This window comes from Onychostoma macrolepis, chromosome 12, assembly GCF_012432095.1.
Source record: "Onychostoma macrolepis isolate SWU-2019 chromosome 12, ASM1243209v1, whole genome shotgun sequence".
Classification (NCBI taxonomy): Eukaryota; Metazoa; Chordata; class Actinopteri; order Cypriniformes; family Cyprinidae; genus Onychostoma; species Onychostoma macrolepis.
The window spans coordinates 5448822-5457076 of NC_081166.1; the positions used below are offsets into that span (position 1 = coordinate 5448822).

The window sequence follows — 8255 nt, forward strand, 5'->3', positions numbered from 1 at the left end:
ATGCTTTTACAAGGTCTGCTGTTGTACTGTTTCAATCTCATGAGCGATCCTAATATTTAAGCATATTTTGCTGTTTATCAGCATATTGGGGAGGTGAATTTATTGCTATACTCTACAGCAAAAATCTCTGAAAAGTTTCAGCTGTTTTAAAGGAATAGCTGATCTAAAAATGAATATTTATCCTTATTCGCTCACCTTCAAGTTTTCCCTGTCTTGAAACACATAATGAGATGTCGGGCAGAATGTCCAAGTCAAACTGCAATGAAAATGGATGGTGATTTATGCTGCAGAGCTCCAAAAATAGCATAAAAGTGCCACTGAAGTGCCATAAAAGTAGTCCAATTTGTGTCCCATATTCCAAATGTGAGAAACTAAAATTTCGGCTGCAATTGTAATAATAATCTTCTATAATCTACAGCCCTGACTGAAGCTCTCAAATCTATTAAAAATTATAATACTAAAACATTGAAATGATCCTCATCGGTTTGAACCCAAACACTACTCATTCTTTTGATCAAATGACCAATGTGTTCATAAATAAACAAATAAATAAAAATAAAAAGCTACTGCATGACATGAAATATGCTGGTGTCTCATTAACTGCTTTTATATACATTTCTGTGACAGCATAAATCACCGTCGTTGTATGGAAAATCTTGAAGCATCTCCATTCATTTTTCACAGAAGAAATAAGACAAGTAAATGGTGCAATTTTCGTAAACTGTTCCTTTAAAGGATTAGGTAACCCAAATGTGAAAATGTATTGAAAATGTGCTCACCATCAGGCCTTCCAAGATGTAGATGAATTTGTTTCTTCATCGGAACAGATTTAGCAAGACGTTTGGACTCTCATACTGACGGCACCCATTCACTGCAGAGGGCCCACTGGTGAGCAAGTGATGTAATGCTAAACTTTTCCAAATCTGTTCTGATGAAGAAACAAACTCATCCACATCTTTGATGGCCTGAGGGTGAGTACACTTTCAGCACATTTCATTTTTGGGTGAACTATTCATTTAATGAAGAAGAGCACTGTTGGAAGAGGGAAATACAGTGGTGATGTGTGAAAGTCATAAATGATCTTTTAAAAATGCATAGCATGATTTCCCTTACATCCCCCAGAAATCTATTACATAGTCAATAATGTTCAGTGAACTGAGAACAGTTGTGATTAAACTGACCATCATTTTTTAGTTAGACAGACCGGCCTCCGTAACACGCCACAATCTTACTCACAGCAAACTCTGTACACTCATTAACTGGAGTTTGGAAAACCCATGATAACCCTTTGCGGGGCTAAATCAAGTTCATTAGAATCTTCCAGTCAAAGCAAAGACCATCTGTTTTGTAGAGCAGTAAACACTTATAATTAGGCCTATATATACTGTATCAAAGAGGAACTGATAAATTTAGTGCTAATTTCATAAATGAGAATAGATTAAGATATGCTGATAAAAGTTTTCTTTTGGTATGGTACTAACTAAGTGGTCAAGCCAGTTAGCCCCAGCTGGTGGATTAGTCATCATTATGGGACTACAAAGCATTAAACTATAAACTGGAATAGTGCTGGAAATAGTGAGTATTATATGGATAGAATAATATACAATGGTATATTCAAAGCTTTTGTCTTGTCCATGCCTGGTCAGTCCACCGTCCAGTTACCATGGCAATTGAGTGCTTGTGGACAGCAAACTAACCTAGTGGAAATAGCACATACTGAAGGTATCAGGCTAATCTGAGACAAAAATACATTGGTCTCGCTCTTGATGGGGCTGTAATGGATATATGATTGTCAGCATCATTTTGTGGAACAAATTTTTCAAGCATGATAGAGAGCTATAGAAAACTACACAACCTATTATAGCTTACATATAGCTTACAGCCTAGATATGTTATGTAGCCTAATTTACGCATAAAAATCGCTTTTTGAATGCACGTGCGTATTTTACTTTCGGTTTCAATTTAACAATCGCGCCGAACTCTCAGTGATGCTGAGCGTGCACAAGACATTAACTTTGTCAGACGCTCTGCAACAAATACTCATTTGATGTTTCTAATGGACCATTCGAGGGTCTTTTTTGTTCGTGCTTAATTAAATTAAATTAAATTAAAAATAATAATAATAAAAAAAAAAAAAAAAATAGTCTGGCCAATCCGGGGCCTCTGCACACGTGAGCCCCCCTAGGCTGCAGCCTAGGCAAGCCTGTGCTTTAATCAGTGTCTGATGATTGTTGTATGGCTGTGTTGCTGATAATATTCAATACATGCCAGTGTTATTTCTCTAAGACTGATGAAACTGTGCCAATAAAATGTGTAATTTTATGAATGTGTGCCACCACACATTGTGCATCAATAATAATAATAGTAATAATGTTCAAGAAACTTGTTTCACAACATAATCGTTCTTTTTGACTTTGAATCTGTTTTAGAAAAAATGGTTGACTGAATGATTCAATGACTCACTGAATGAATCAGTGTTTTTAAATAAATAGGTTGAATGACTCACTTATAAAGATTGGCTTGTCATTACATGCTTGCATAACAATGGAACAGTCACTGAATGAATGAAGGAATGAAGTAAAGAATAATTGATGATGGGCTGTTGAAGTGGTGGTGATGTGGCCTTTACACCACGGTTGTGCATTATTTTCTAAGAATTCAACAGACCGAAGTCATTTATTTTGCATATACTATACCACACCTCAAGGCATTGATCTGACGATACATGCCAAGGCATTTGTCCAGTTTTTCTACTTAAAATCCTATTGTGAGAAGGATTAATTTCTTCTGCATTTCATCCAAGGCCTGCTAAAATGTAATTTTAGACCTAGTAATGGAGGCTTGAGCCGTTGATAGCAGACTAATGCAGTTAATAACTAAATTATGAGTGAGCGAGAGAGATTACCTCTGTGAGTCGGTGCGTCTCTAAAAACTGTTTGGCAGCAGCGTCTCTACTAATAGTAAAGCTTTAAGTGCATTTTCTTCACAAACAGCGCCGTTGTTGTTACCTCGCTTGTGAGAAGTCATGTAGTTTTTAAGTTGTTAAACTGTTACTGAGTAGATGCAACAACATTAGCGCATGTTAACGTGTGTGCAAACAGTACACTGTAACCGATTTTTGTAATTTGAACAGTATTTTACTGTATTATGTACAGTAAGATACTGTAAAATGTATATACAGTATTTTACTGTAAACTGCAAAGGATTATGGGAAATATATGGTCACTACAGTAAACTACTGTAAATTTGCGATACTGTAAACTGTAAAAACTGACTAATGGCAAGGGAGATTTATTTAGTTTGCTGTTTGGTGGAATCAGCGTAAAAGGACAAAAGAGACACGTTACACTGTACTGGACAAAAAGGTTAGTATGTTATTTCTGTGTCATGCAAAACTGAGATATTTTAAGATGTTTTAACTTGTTAACAGCAAACTAATATTATTTATGGTGTGGTTTTTCATGTCCTGAGTTGGGGCCTTTTTTTCTGACTGACGGTAACGGTGATAACATCGACTGGTGAGTAAATTAAGGTCGCCTATATTAGTCAAAATAAACCTTAGTTAAACCGAGAAACACGTTTGTATGTTCTGCTGCCCTTTAATGCAAATTAGTTAATCTGGCGAGTAGTTACTTAACTTTAACAACGAACTAAGGTGAAATAACGTTACTGAGGTAAAGTGCGTAAGACAACACCACTGTTTCAGTTCAGTGGAGATTTTACACAGTATTTTCAAGTACTTCTTTTGTTTGTTCTTTTCAAGTTTCTAGTCTAGATTTCGTCGACAATGTCGGAGGTGTATTTTGGAGCCTCTTCTTGTGAATGCCATAGTATCGATGATACATCAACTGGTAAGTTAATAATGTCAGTTAGCCGAAGTTAACGAACACAGAGAAGCATAATATCTTTTGTACACTGCCTCTTTATCGCAAGTGTAATTCTAATTCAAATGCTATTTAAGTTAGAAACGTGTGTACCAATGTTGTATGTAACAGACGGTCCCTATTCAGTGAGAGACGTAAAATAAAACCGCGAGCTAACATGAAATACTGAGGAAAACTGAGTTAAGAAATATCACTGTTAAGTACATATTTTGTATTTTATTTTCAAGTTTGTGATCTTGTGGTCATGTCGTCTGCATTGGAGGAGTAATGGAGTCTTTTCCTGTGATTGTCGTCGTAACAACAGGTGAGCTTTCATCTAATGTTACTAAAGTAGCCAAATTAGCCACGGGCTGCTCTCCACTGTTAACTTACTTTATAAGAGAGGAACGGGCTAGCAATATATTAATATAGTAAGTTTTGCTTATAAATATAAAAAATGTGGTAACACTTTACAATAAGGTTCATTAGTTAACATTAACGTTAGTTAAAAACATTAATGGACAATACTTCTACAGCATTTATTAAGCTTAGTTAATGTTAATTTCAGCATTTACCAATGCATTATTAAAATCACAAGTTGTGTTTGTTAACATTAGTTAATGCTCTGTGAACTAACATGGAATAAACAATAACTGCATTGTCATTAACTAACATTAACAAAGATTAATAAATAGTGTAATAAATGCATTGTTCATTGTTTGTTCTTGTTAGTTAATACATTAATTAATGTTAACAAATGACACCTTATTGTAAAGTGTTGCCAAAAAAGTTTATTTTATTCAAAATGTTTGTATTACTGTACGGTAGTTTTTTTTCTGATCATAAACTATAGTAACACTAAAAGGGTGTTGTGACTCTGTCTGTTACAGGAGATTTCTCCAAGCAAAAACAGGATCCTGAATATGAGGGCAGAATCATCATACAGCCAGCTGTCCGTTTTACAGAAATGCAGAATTAGGTAACTCTGTAATTTTGTTTTACATTGCATTTACATTCATGCATTTGCCAGATGCTTTTATCCAATGCAAGTTATATTGTATTTAATGTAGCACGGGACACAACCTAACACTGACTTTCTTAGCATGTGTAAATCCACGTGGGGTTCAGAGTATAATTTATTTATACACTTTAATTTCACACTTGTCTAGTACAAATATGTTGCGTTGTTTCATAATTACAGGTGTATATGTTTTTCGTTATTTATCTCAAATGAATGGAAGTGACAACATGCCCCGTAGGTGGGGTACATTGTAACATGTGAGGGGCATGTTGTAACATAACCATATGACAGCTTAAAATATTATCGGATCTAATGAAAAAATATACAAGACAAACTAAAATATTTTGTCAATAAAATAAAATCATTAACTTTTTCAAATAAAATAGTGGCATTTTTTAAGAATGAAAAATAATCAAATTTTGGAGTTTGACAATGAACACATTGCAACCATGCTTGGGACGGCCCTGATCGCAACACACAGCTACATATACAGTGTAGTTCAAAACAGAGTGCGCAAATGAAGAAACACATTCAGAAATTCAGAAATGATAGACTCCCCTCCCTCCACACACAGCTGTCATAGGACACAGGACACGAGACACATAAACGAGCCAAAATGCTTTACATTTCTTGAAATAACAATTTCTGAACATTAAACATCGATTCTCAGTCTTTATTCACCTGCTTCTTGTGGCTTCTCATTGAAACTCATAAAAGTAAATGGTGTAAATTGCATTGCTAATGTCATAGAATAGCATAGTTTAATAATAGCGGGGCACATTGTAACACAGTGTTATAACGCTCCCCATCTGTGCAACTGGAATTTAAAACTGGTTAGCGTCTTCTGCTAGTTAGCGAAGCATTATAAAACTATCTAAACTGATAACAGATTGGAGATTAAAATAATAGCAGATTTGTCTAATTTTAAATGAATACTAAAAACTGAGATGACAATTTACTTTAGCCAGAAATGTATTTCTGCTTTGGTAGAATATATATTCAGCGACATCTTCAAAAGATTTTTGAATTTTGGTGCACTTTATTCTCTATATAGTGTTGATATGGCAGTAGTAAATACTGTAAATTTGTATTTGTACAGTATTTGGTTATGCTAGCATGTGTGGAAATATTTAAACCATGTGTGTTACAACTTACCCCGTGTTAGTTTGTGCTCTGCGCTCCCCTACACATTTTATTAAGTTATTCATTCCCTGGGAATCAAACAGGGGCGGCGCTAGGGGTGTGTGCATCAAGATTGAGTTTTCATGCGCATTAAAATTATTTCTATTGAACCAGCACTTAAACAGCAAAATGTAGCTGCTTCAGGTATCTTTAACTAACTGTAGCCTATAAATTCATAATACCGATATCCCCATCTGACAAAATTAGAATACTGTTACTGTATAGCAACAAATATAGATTTTTAATCATGGTATTATAAGCACAGATTTTCTAGGACACACACACACACATTTAGAAATAACTAGATTATATGAACAGATTGGTTAGCATTTAGCATGGTCTGTGGCAGACTTTACTAAGTGTCAGGGCAACAAAATTCAATAAACGAGAAGTTAATATAAAGTGATTTAAATCGTGAAGAAAATATTGTCTTTTTTCGCAAAAATGGTTCTACAAAGCCATGTTGTGCATCTCTGCACACAACAGTGTTTCATTACTGAAAGAATTTACCTTTTTTGAATGCCTTGAATCAGTGATTCACTGATCCATTCATAAAAACAGTTTCTTTGTTCCTGAAAGAATCAGCAGTTTTTAATGAATAGATTGAATAAAAGACTCAATGGCTCAGTCATTAAGACAGTGCCACCTACTGGTAATTTTAGTCTCATTTTTAAAAGTATCATTCTATTTTTTTTTTTCTATCATTACATATTTTTGTGTTTATATTTAAAACATTAATTTCATAATATTATTTATGCAATTTGTAAGTGCAAATTATAATTAATTACACTTGTCGCTTTAAAAAAAAAAAAATTAAGCCACTTAGCCAATGTAACTTTTCAGCATAGCCTGTTTTATTTGACTTGTATCCCGTGTATTCTGATACATAAATTAATGTCTCTGGGCTAAGCCCCGGATATCCACTCACCCTAGAACCGCCCCTGGAATCAAACCCATTAATTCAGCATTCTAGCACTTTGCTCTACTGATTGAGAATGCATTGTAAAAAATGGAGCTTTAATAATTTGAATGTGATGGATTATCAACTAATTATGTACCTTCCTTTGTAGGTGCGTTCAGATGTAGTATATAAGGTTTTATTAACATCAAAGTGTATACAGCACCAAGTTTGACAGTTGAGGAAAATTCTGTAAACACTGCTTTGAAAAATAATGCTTTTTTTTTTTTTTTTCTTGTGCTTGCAGGTTCATTCAGATCTTTGTGGCACCAAATGCATTGAAAGTCACAGGTCAGCTGGAATTCTGGAAAGAGGGTGCAAAGAAAAAGGATCTGCCTGAATCCCATCCTGCTGTTTCTCATCGGAGAGCTTGTCAACTTTGACTGTCAAAATTACTGAAATTTAACACAACACAAACTCATTTTTACTGTTACTATTATTTGATTTTTATTAACACTACCAGTCAAAAGTTTTTGAACAGTAAGATTTTTAATGTTTTTAAAGAAGCCTCTTCTGCTCACCAAGCCTGCATTTATTTGATCCAAAGTACATCAAAAACGGTACAATTTTGAAATATTTTTACTATTTAAAATAAATGTTTTCTATTTGAATATATTTTAAAATGTAATTTATTCCTGTCATCAAAGCTGAATTTTTAACATCATTACTCCAGTCTTCAGTGTCACATGATCCTTCAGAAATCATTCTAATATTCTGATTTGCTGCTCAGAAAAACTATTATTATTATGTTGAAAACAGCTGAGTCTAAGTTTTTTTCAGGTTTCCTTGATGAATAAAAAGTTCAGAACAGCATTTATCTGAAATAGAAATATTTTGTAACATTATGAATGTCTTTATCTTCACTTTTGATCAATTTAAACCATCCTTGTTAAATAAAAGTAGTAATTCGTATAACCCCCCCTCAGAAAAAGATTACTGCATCCAAGCTTTTGAATGGTATAGTGTATAATGTTACAAAATATTTTTATTTCAGATAAATGTTTATCTTTGCATCTTTCTATTCATCAAAGAATCCTGAAAAAATTTACTCAACTGTTATGATGATGATGATAATAATAATAATAAATGTTTATCAGTATATTAGAATGATTTCTGAAGGATCATGTGACACTGAAGACTGGAGTAATGATGCTGAAAATTTAGCTTTGATCACAGGAATAAATTACATTTTAAAATATATTCAAATAGAAAGCTGTTATTTTAAATAGTA

At 33.8% G+C, this 8255-nt stretch overlaps 1 long non-coding RNA gene across 1 annotated transcript; it reads left to right on the forward strand.

Moving 5' to 3' along the window:
* The first annotated feature begins 3386 nt into the window (after nucleotides 1-3386).
* LOC131551542 (uncharacterized) lies at nucleotides 3387-7558 on the forward strand. Its single transcript, XR_009273790.1, has 5 exons — nucleotides 3387-3518; nucleotides 3764-3851; nucleotides 4112-4188; nucleotides 4754-4842; nucleotides 7272-7558. It is a non-coding gene; the product is annotated as an uncharacterized LOC131551542 (long non-coding RNA).
* Nucleotides 7559-8255: the final 697 nt, after the last annotated feature.